We start from the raw sequence: 11490 nt of genomic DNA on the forward strand, positions 1-11490 counted from the left end.
GAGGAGGTCTATAACAGGACCTTGGAGGAACTCATCTGGTGGAAACAGGTAAGGCAGGCCAGCTTTATTCTAGCTGTTCTGCTTGCTGGCTGTAGGGACCTGGGCAGGCCATGCCACCTCTTTGAACTTCAATTGCCTCTGAGGCAAATGGGGAACATCTTGCCCACATCTGGTTTCGGGAGGGATTTCTGGAGCCACAGCTTTTTAGAAATACCTGGTGTGGGTGCATGCAAGCAAGGGGGCGGGATGAGACAGCAGATGCAGTCGTCTGGTGGCTAATACGGTGATGGCTGGCACAGCCATGGGAATTCTCGCATCATCCAAGCCATCTCTGCTCTCTTATGCTGTCCAGAGCCAGCCCTGCTGGAGGAGCAAGCCTAGGGAAAAGCTGCTAGAAGCAGCTGCAGAGACCGTCCAGCAGGTCTAACTGGTTTTCCTCTGGCTGAGACCTTGGGTTCCAACAGCTCTGAATTGGATTGTGAAGGAAAGCCTGGAAGGCAATGTGCATACCCCAGCAGGAGTGCTGGAGGAGTGATTACAGACACAGAGCACAGACAGAGCCAGGAGGTCCAGCCCTGAGAGTGAACGTGCTCACCCACAGGGACTTTGTTCAGATACTCAAACCAGGAACCTAGACTGAGGCCTTGGCGGCATTTTCTCAAGGAGGGACACCCGCTTGGCCTTGATGCAAACTTGCCTTTCACCTGGGAATCACATTTTAGAGAGAACATCAGGGTTCTTAGCTCTCGGGCTGGGGTCCCTAACTTGATGAGAACGTAGCTTGTTTTGGGTGTCTGTGTTTCTGTGAGTTGCTGTGTGGATGCACATGTGTGCATGTTTATCTACTCATGGAGCCTGCGTACCTGTGTGTGCACGTGCACACCAACTCACGGAGACTGTGCCCCTTTGTGCAGAGCCCACAGAAAATAATGTTCTTTCGTGATGACGGCAGCAGGCTGGGAGGTGGGTTGTGTGGAATTACAATTCATGGTAACCTTCTTCTCTGTCCTCGAAAACCAAGAGGGAAGTGGGCGCGTGTCTGCTGCCTAGTTTTATGCCAATTTGACCCAAGCTAGAGTCACTGGAGAGGAGAAAGCCTAAACTGAGAAAAATGCCTCCATGAGACTGGGTTGTAGGCAAGCCTGTAGTTTTTCTTTCTTAAATAGCGGTTGATGTGAGAGGACCTAGCTCATTGTGGGTGGGGCCACCTGTGAATAGGTGGTCCTGGGTTCTATAAGAAAGTAGATTCAGGAAGTCATGGGAACCAAGGACTTCTTCACGGCCTCGGCATTCCCGCCTCCAGGTTCTTGCCCCGTTTGAGTCCCTGCCTTGGCTTTCCTCAGTGGACTGCGACTCTGGATATGTAAGCCAAATAAATTCTTTCCTCCTTGTGTTGCTCTGGGTGGTGGTGTTTCATCACAGCCATAGAAACCCTAAGTAGAACAGGAATTGATTCCAGGGTAGTGGGGTATTGCTGTGATAGACCTAACCATGTGTTTTGGGGGAGGACTGTAGAAGGACTTTGAAAACTTTGTGTGAGAAAAGCCATTGAGTGTTCAAAGCTTGGTGAGTTGGTCCATGGGAGCTTGGAAGATAAAAATGTTGAGAACAGGGTAGTCGATGGAGGCCTGGCTTGTAAAGTTTCGGAGGAAAGTTTGACAGTCCCTGAATCAGGGACATTTGGTATTTTGAGTTAAGAATCTGTGGTTCTGGTTAACTGGGCCTGAAGAATCGTCTATGATTAACAAGATACAAGACCCACTAACACGAACCCTTCGTTTTCCTGGACCAATGGATGCTGGTCAGCTGGAACTGAGGCCTTAGTGGTGATTAAGAGGAGCCCAGCATCACTGAGGAGAAATCTTCTGGGAAGTGTTTCCTCAGACCCACCACAGGCAAGCTATGTTCCAGAGGCCGCCAGGATTGCACCTCATGCTGGCCGCGGAACTTGGTGAAGAGTCACCTAGGTGGTGCTGGTTTTGAAGTCACAGAGGGCAGCTGAGGCTTAGCACTGTGTGGCAGGGTTGGAGTCCCAGAAGAGAGCCTAGGAGAGGCTATCGGTAAAAGGGCAGCCCGATTGCAGCAAGAGACCCCAGAATTTTGGGAATGACTACCAAGGGCGATGGCAGATGTGGAATGGAGCTGGCCTGGGCCCAGGAGACAAGCTTCGTGTGCTGCAGAGGTCAGAGCCAGATAAATGACCCAAGAACTTTGGAGGATCCCAGAAGATTATGAGGGAGTCCCAGATATTGGACTCCAGATACTAGAGTTTGGTTTTGTTTTTTTAAAGATTGTGACGGCACCTGGGTTCTTTCTTCTTGAAGTAGAAAGTATTTAATTTGATTTTTTTTTTTAAAACAGGAATTCACAGTTGAGAGATTTTGAACTTCTAAAAGATATTTTGGGTCTTTAAAGAGAGGATATTTTCAAGAGAGTGAATTTTTAATGTGTTTGAATTTGTAAAGGCTGTGGGACTTTTAAAGTTATGTTTTTAATGTGAGCTCTTGGGGAATGAATAAGAAACACACGCCTTTAATCCCAGCACTCGGGAGGCAGAGGCAGGCGGATCTCTGTGAGTTCGAGACCAGCCTGGTCTACAGAGCTAGTTCCAGGACAGGCTCCAAAGCCACAGAGAAACCCTGTCTCGAAAAAAACCAAAAAAAAAAAAAAAAAAAAAAAAGAAAGGGAAGGTTGTGGATTCATAGTGATCTGTTTGTGTGCCGAGCTGATAAGCGGTCAGTTGTACTAGCTAGTAGTTTTATCAGTTTGACTCAAGCTGGAGTCACTGGAGAGGAGGAAGCCTCAGCTGAGAAAATGCCTCCCTGAGAGCAGGTCATAAGCAAGCCTGTAGGGTGTTTTCTTAATTAGTGATTGATGTGGGGAGACCCAGCCCAATGTGGGTGGTGTCCGCCATAAGGAGGTGGTCCTGGGTTCTATAAGAAAGCAGGTTTAGGACTAGAAAGGGGAGGCCATGTGTGGTTCTCGGGGACCTTGAATTCTGTCAGGGTTTGGCAGTACCCTGTCCTGGTGCAGTCTGCTGTCACGTGTCCGTTATGTGATGATGACCCGGCACATCACACGGCTGCTTAGCCATGGGTTTATTGCGAGATGTAGGTTTGGATTCTACAGAGAAGGCAAGATGGTGGTGGGATGAAGAACCAGGGAAACTTCACTTAGCCTTTGCGAGTGAGGGGCCAGAGAAAGGATGGGGTAGATATGTGGAGGAGGCTGCAAGGTTTCAGAAGACTGGGTGAAGACAGATATGGACAGGGTGAATCAGATCATCCCATAAATGATTAAGAAACAAGAAAAAAAAAACCCAAAAGAAATCTCTGACAAAAAAAAAAAAGGAAATAAAAGCAAAAAGCAAAGGTCTATAAGTAAGGCTGAACTGAAAAGTACCATGTTGACATGAAGTCTGTATTGCCATGGGCCAGGAATTAACTATGAGCCCCCTAACAGCCCATGGGAAGGGGACAAAAAGATCAACTTTTAAGTTCAGAGAGGTAACCCTACTGTGATCAGGAGAGACTTAAGGTTTCTGGTAGGAGACAGGGTGTGTGTGTGTGTCTACAATCTATTTTTTTTAATTTCTGTTTATTTTTTTGGTTGGTAATATTTTGGGTCAATTTTAAGTCAGATGGATTGAGGGGAGGGAGAAGAGTTTATCCTGGGAGTTAGGAGCCTGGGTTCAACTTCACATGTGACCTTGGGAGATTGTTTAACTTGTCTGAGTGTTAGTTCAGTCTATTATAAGGAGGGTGCACTTGCCTCTGAGGGCTCTGATGATGACCCGACAGAGCCATGGAAGGACTGGGCACCCACAGCTGATCAGGAAGTCCAGCTAGCTTACTTCCTCTTGTCCTCTGAAAGCTGCCTGCCTTTAATAATAATAAAAGTTATTATTTTTATTTCTCTTTGGCCCTTTCCTGCCTTGGGCCAGCTTCTCCCTCTGCCCCTGAGACCAGGGCATAGCTGGGCAGCTGGCAGGATGCCTGGGGAACTCAGTTGGGATTAGGGCTCCCTGCTGTGCTTGTGTCTGCAGATGACCTGCTCTGCCCCAGAGATTCTGACAGGTCTCACTCAGGCCATGGCTTTCTCTGCTCCTAGTCCTAGAGTGGCTGAGAACTCTGTTTCCTGGTTCAGTCTGGTCTGGTTCAGCGTGTGCTCCCTTAGTACTCCCTGTGCCTTCCAACCCTCAAATCCCAGGAACAGATAAATAATTGTCCATGTAATCCGTTGTTTTAACCTCCATCTCCTGGCTGGGACTTGTGTCAAGGGCACAGAGTGCTGTGCCCGTCCCTGCGGTATTGTTGTCTAGAGGCCCAAGTGTACCAGGACCAATGAGCGAATGGGATGAATAAATGAATTAAGGTTTGTCTAGGGCTGGGGTGAGGGTTCGGTGGGTAAAGGGCTTTCTGTGTAAGCATGAGGGACCCGAGTTCTGATCTTTTTTTTTCTTTTTAAATTTACTTATTTATTAAGGATTTCTGCCTCCTCCCCTCCACCGCCTCCCATTTCCCTCCCCCTCCCCCGATCAAGTCCCCCTCCCTCATCAGCTCGAAGACAGGTGAATCCTGGGAGCTTGTGGACTAACCAGCCTAGCTGAAGTGGCCAGTGCCAGGTTCAATGCGAGACCCTGTCACAAACATATGTGTGTGTGTGTGTATATATATATATATATATTATAATATATATAAACAGAGAGCATCTCAGTATTAATCTCTGCCCTTCACACATCACAGTCATCTAGTGTTACCCTTTGCTACCACACACTTAAGTGCAAATACTTGAGGACACCACACACACACACACACACACACACTTGTGTGAAGTCAGAATTCATCTCCATCTTGTAGTTAAGGAAAGCCAAGGGTTATGTTGTTGTTTCTGGGATGGTCTCTGGTAGTCTATGCCGGCCAGGTAGCTGTGGACCTTGAACTCCTGAGTCCGTTCTTTCTATTTCCTTCCACAGGGAATACAGACATGCATGACCCTGCCTGGTGTTGTATGGCTCAAACCCAGAGCTTCCTCCATGCTAGGTAGGCTTTTTACCTTCTGCCCTACATCCCCGCCCTGACGCTCACTTTAAATAAAACAGTCTTCTATGTATCCCTCATTGCATCCTCTCCTCTTCTCTCTCCCCCTCCAGACTCCCCTTGTAACCCCCTACACCCCCTCTCAAATTCATGGGCTCTCTTCCCATAACTTTTATTCCACCTTTTTAAAAAAAATCTCTTTTCCAAGTCAGTCCTCAGGTCTCATCCATAAAATAGCTTCCTTAGCACGTTGGTACCTAAAGTTCTCGATGGGGTCAGGCACCCTGGCTCCCACCGTCTTCATTAGCCTCGTTTCTCTCGGGTCTGCCCAGATTTTCTTCCCCTCATTCATCCATGGGGATGGATTTGTTTTCTTCCATGATCCTCCTAGCTATAAATGCCGTTAGCTGTCTAGTTTGTAGAGAACAGTGCAAAATGGAACGAATAGCTTCTTACTCCAAGATTAATGAGGTCTGGGTGTGGCAATGCACCCAGGAGACTGTAATCCTAACACCCAGAAGACTGAGGAGGAATACAGAGACCACCTTGGGCTAGATAGTGAGTTTGAGGCCAAACTGAGCTAGGTAGTAAGACACTGCTTTAAAAAAAAAGTTGTATTAAATTATCAAAAAAAAAATGCTTTAGTTTTTACTTGAGACATCAAGAGAGCAGCACCATTAAATCTGGCACTGTATTTTAAACCACTGGGCACTGCGTGGCAACAGGGGCACAGTAGACCTGGTTCTCATTAGCATATCATTTAAATATCGAATGAATGAATGAAAGTCGATACCCCAGGAGAAGTTACACAGTTTTTCTGAGTTCTAGTTTTCTTATCTCCAAGGTGGGAACACTCTCCTTGCTTCCCAGGCAGGCAATGAGGACCCTCTGAGCCTGGGGACACTAGATAAACGTTGGAGACAGGGCCTGGAACCAGTCCGGTCCAGGTGGACAGAAGCCAGAGGCCAGATTTGTATAGGGCAGAGTGAGGTTGGCCTGATAAGGTAGCTGGACTCTGCTCCCTGCAGGCAGCCAGAAGGCCTCTGATGACATAACTCTTGCTGGCCAGAGTCAGGGACTGCAGAATCCATGGCGCCTCTTCTTTCTAAGCCCCATCAGGTACCAACGTGTACCCAGCACCGTGTTGGGAACTCTGCGTCTTTTAATACTTTCACCTTCATTTTGTAGCAAGAGTGCTAAAGCCAGGGTCGGAGAGAGAAAACAGCTAGCCACTTGGCCAGGGCAGAGTTGGCATGGATCCTGTCTTCTGCCACTCTGCTGCCTGCTGAGAATGAATGACAGACCTGTGGCGTGAGGGTGCTCATAGACCTCTGTGTGCAGGCTCATAGACTTGTGCAGGCTGGCAGCACACACCCTGCACCCTGCCTTCGGATACCACTGACTTTCTCTGTGTATCCACACTTGTGCAGGATGGCAGTACACACCCTGCACCCTGCCTTCAGATACCACTGACTTTCTCTGTGTATGCACACTTGTGCAGGATGGCAGCACACACCCTGCACTCTGCCTTCAGATATGCCACTGACTTTCTCTCAGGTCAGAACAACCTCTGCCCATCCAGCAGGCCTTCTGCAGGCTGTAGCTGGCCAGTGCTGGTACAGCAGACAGAGGGCATGGAAACTCTGAGACAAGCCGTATCTATTTTTCTGGGGAACTATCCTGATACAAATATTTGTCTTGTCTTTGGCTTTTAGGACAGAAAAATAATGGCTTTTTAAACCAAAAATGCACTAAGGTCTTTATGAGCTTGCTGTATAAAATTAAGGAATTGTGCATTATAAACAAAAACAAATGAAAGAAAGCAGGATTCTTGAAGCTCATCTTTCACTGCAAAACCATCATGAATGCCCCCCATTCACACACCATGTGACCCCAAACGTATAGCACATATAGGCAGCAAACAAACAATGTCTCCCGACAGCTCCCCTCCCCCGCTCTTTCACTTTCCTTTTGAAGAACAGATGTCAAAGGCCAACTGCCTTCTTTGAGCCCAGGGATATGAATGTTTTTGCAGGGAGTTTAGACTGTGTAGTTTGACAAGGTCTAAAGTCACTCTGGAGTCTTACAGCCATCAAACTTCTTACTCTTCACCTTGAAATCATCTGTGTTTTGAGACCTGTGGTCAGATGGGGACACACACACACACACACACACACACACACACACACACACACACACGGCAGGCAAAACTTACATCTGGTGTTATGAAATTTGTTTTATGCTTCTCCTTAACTGTGTGGTTTTTGAACATCTTGGCTGCACATCCTCTGACCTCCATTTTGTCATGACTGCTAGGTGTTCTGGGCCTTCTCTGATAGTCCAGCAGCAGATGTGCCATGCAGGAGACGTCAAAGATGTGTTCTGTTCCTTTGAAGTCTATGGTAGCTCATGGTGTCCAGGATTTGAGAACTGTGGAGTCTGTAGCTGGTTGTGGCCTTCAGGGTAACGTGGAGGAGACTGACCTGTGAAAAGAGCCCAGGGCTACATTTCCCATCCTGGAAGTGAGCTCTTATACTGACTTTCCCTCTGCTGCTCATATCTGCACACTCCTGTGTATGCACACTTGTGTAGGATGGCAGCACATACCCTGCACCCTGCCTTCGGATGCCACTGACTTTCTCTGAGGTCAGAACAACCTCTGCCCATCCAGCAGGCCTTCTGCAGGCTGTAGCTGGCCAGTGCTGGTACAGCAGACAGAGGGCACGGAAACTCTGAGTGTGCACACACACACGCACACGCACACGCACGCACACGCACACACTCCAGAACCATAGAACCCCAGAGTCCCTAATACCAGGAGAGTCTTCCTTGCCACACAACCCACCCATTGTCTTGAATGCGAACCTGACCTCCAGGTTGTGGAGTGGGCAGGCTGAGACACTCCTCAGCATGTCCAGTGCTACCACAGAAGCCTCACATGTTGGTACCTGTGGCTCTCTGAGGCCTTCATAGATGAGGAAATTCTGAGGCTCAGACAAGAGCATCTTCCGTGCAAATAGAGCCAGAAGCTGAGTCTGTGCTATATCTCGTTGTCCCTGTAGATCTCTGTGGGTGGCTCTCTAAATATGTCCAGTTGTGGGATCTAGAACTGTTCACTAAGATTCTCTGGGCTGTAAAGATTGTTGGCCCGACTGCCTCCAACTTTCCCAGCATCCATAGCCCCTACACAAACACTTTCACAATCCAACTTCCCCAAACATAAAACCAACAGAATCCTTTCCTGTCATTCCCAGGGTCCAGGAGATGAATAATGCCCTCAGACAGATGTCCATGTCATAATCCCTAGACCCTGAAATGTTTCCTTATTTTGGATAAAAGGACTTTGCAGGGGCCATCAGCCTTGGGGTGGGGCATGTGTCATGTCATCACAAGGGATCTTTCAAATAAAAAGCTTTCCTAGCTGTGGTCAGGGTAGGTATGGTTAGACAAACCTTGTTAGGAAGCACAGCACTGCTAACTTGCGGGGGGGATAAAAAGAGGTAGGAGAAGCCAAGGAGGTGCCCTTCCCAAGCTGGGAGGCAAAGAGCTCCCAGAATGGTACACATGGTACCTTGAGATTAGCTGTAAGAGATTCCCATGGATTTTCAGCACACATGTGTGACTGAAATCATAAAGTAGGCCTGTGATTTCTCCAGGAAGCTCCATTCAGCCACCCGCAGGTCCTTCCCCGGTCATTGTGCACACATGTGCATGTGCATCCAATTACACTGCTCCTCAACTCAGGGTGAGTAGACAAGGCTAGGCACAGTCCTGAGGAGGAAGAAGAATGTTAGTCTTCTGTCTTCTAATTCTGATACTGATGATAGCAACACCCCTGCCCTTGGGCATTCTGCTAAGTGCTTCACAGATGGCTGCTCAGTCACTGTAAAGATGCTAGGAGGCAGGTCAGGCTCCCTTTATCTATGTCTCATTTACCCATTTTATAGATGAGGAAACTGAGACACAGAGAGGTTAAATAACTTGCCCAGGGTCTCACAACTAAGAAACAGAGCTAGACTTGGACCTAGGCTATCTGGGTCACATTTATCATTTTGGATACTTTGTGTACACACATGCATGCACACACACACAACACACACACTACCCAGTTCTAACCTAACCAGCCTCCCTCCTTCGGATTCTCCTCCCTTCTCTTTCTCCTCCTACCTCCTATCATTACTGTCTAAGGGTTATAAGAGAAGCCATGGGTGCAGCTTTCTAGGGGTTTTCGTTGCTGGGTCTTGTCAAAGCTTTTGGTAATGGAATATGTCCAGGAAAGAAAAGTTGCTGATGTTTTTCATTGCATTTTACATTTCCTTTTATGAAACTCCACCCACTTCAGCCAGATAATTGGATCGATGTGATGTGTTATTAATTGCACATGGTGAGTCAATGTGTGAGGGTTGGCACGAAGCTTTGGGCTTGTCAGCTCACAGAAGTGGGGACATTCTGGCTTGGCAGGAACAAGGACCGCAGCAGGGTCTTGCAGGTGGTCCCGCTCTTGGGGGGTGTCCTCCTGGGTTAGGCAGGCCGGTGACTGATTGCGGAGCATTCCCGGTTTTCTGGGAGCTAGCAGCTGGCGGTTCCTACCCAGGTCCCTACTTGCCTAGGGGGAAGGCTGGGCTAGGCTTCAGGAACCTGTTAGTCTGGTTTGTAAGCTCGTTACCAGGCTCTCAGGGAAGGAGGGAGGAAGAAAGGAGGGGGAGGGGAGATAGAGGAGGTGGAGGAAGGGTTAATAGGAAAGGGGGTGAACAGGACTGTGAGGTCAAAGCAGGGGGGGCAGTGCTAGAGGACCTGGAATAGCAGGGATCTTGTTTCCATAAAAGTGCCTTGAGAAGGAGGTGTGCCATGGAACACTCTCAGGAGCATCCTGAGAAGGAGCTGGGTTACCTAGACAGTCTTTCTTCCTATGCACAGGTACTTACAGACTAATGGTCAAAAGAATTAAGATACAAGTCATTTCCTATTGTCACTCCCTACTACCCAACCTAGAGACCTCCCCCCCTTCTGCCTTCTGCCTCACGTGATTCTTCCCCGCCCCCTCCTTTCTTCCTTCCCATAGCTATTTGGAGGCTGGCTCTGTGCTGTGGAAGGGGCTTAGAGGAGACCTTGGCCCTCTGTGTTTTATAGCCTAGGGTCTCTTAGACCGCATCTCTGAGTGGCAGCCAAGCTATCTGAAGGCTGAGCAGGTGGGACCAGCAGAGACTCTCCACCCAGTACCCCAAGCCTGACTTACCTCATGTCAGCCGACAGAGCAGGCTGGTGGCCCTAGCTGCTTGGTTGAAACAGGCAAGGCTCAGAAAGAGCAGATGACTTGTTCAAAGGTCACAGGCAATGGTGGGACTGAGACCTAGGTCAGTTTGACTCAAAACTTGACAGTCATCGGCTAGAGCACTTGGGAAGGTATTTCCGGCCAATGAAGAGTAGGGAGGGTGTAAAGGTGTGGACACTTCAGGGCTGGGGCCGGCGTTCTGTTATGTGGAAGGACCCAAGTGTACACATGTACCGGTGCTGGCTCCTGATAGGGTTTCCGAAAGGTCTGAACAAGATATTTTGGGAGGTCAGCGACAGTCAAAAAAGATGCTGAAAGATTTCCTCTGCAAAATGGGAGGGCCTGAGAGGCAAAGTGGCCTGGTGCTTGGAGCATAGGTCCCTGTGGAAGGCTGCATTCGAATCCTGACATAGTCACTTGTTTCTGGGAGCAAGTCTCTTGACCCCCATGGCTGCTTTGTGAGCCCTAAGGAAGGCCTGTAGGCGGAGTTGTCTTCAGCACTGAGTAAGTGCCCTATTTCGTCCAGAGCTGGGCATATGGTAAAGGCTGTCAATGCCCATGTTTTCTTTCATACTGACATCAGGGCTAGTGTCGAGTATCCGGAAACCTCAGGAAAGGGAACTCTAGGGCCAGGGCCTAGCAGTTCTGGAAAGTTGAGCTGGGCAGCCTTCCCCTCCCCCCAATGCCCATTGTCTTTGCCCTAAGCTTCGGAGTGATGGGAGGAGGGTGGAGAGGAAAGAGAGGTTCCAAAGGTCACCCATGGGGCCTGACTCTCCCAGGAAGCAAGGGCCACCGCAGCCTCTGTCTCCCAGCAGACTCCAGCAAGCTGGTCTTGGGCAGGCTGCATTCCTCTGCTGCTCTTCCGCAGACATGAAGTTGGCCTGGTTGAGTCTCAGGACAGCTGGGCTTTTGCTTCTCCTGCCCCTGCAGCCGCCCAGTTGAAAAGAACAAAGGGTCTCAGGAGAAGCACCATGGCCTCAGAGGTGACCCAGTCGGGTGCTGGAAGGTGCTGCGGTGGGTGCCTTCCTCATTCACGGGCAACTCACCCTGATGTGTGGCTTTGGTTAGTTGTACAGGAGCCGATTGTGTTAGACACAGAGACACCCTGTGGCTAACATCCCTAGCAGGCACAGGCTATGGGAAATAGAGCCGGGGATACCGGTAGAAGCTGAAGAAGAT

The sequence above is a fragment of the Microtus ochrogaster genome, linkage group LG8, assembly GCF_000317375.1.
Source record: "Microtus ochrogaster isolate Prairie Vole_2 linkage group LG8, MicOch1.0, whole genome shotgun sequence".
In the NCBI taxonomy this organism is placed as follows: Eukaryota; Metazoa; Chordata; class Mammalia; order Rodentia; family Cricetidae; genus Microtus; species Microtus ochrogaster.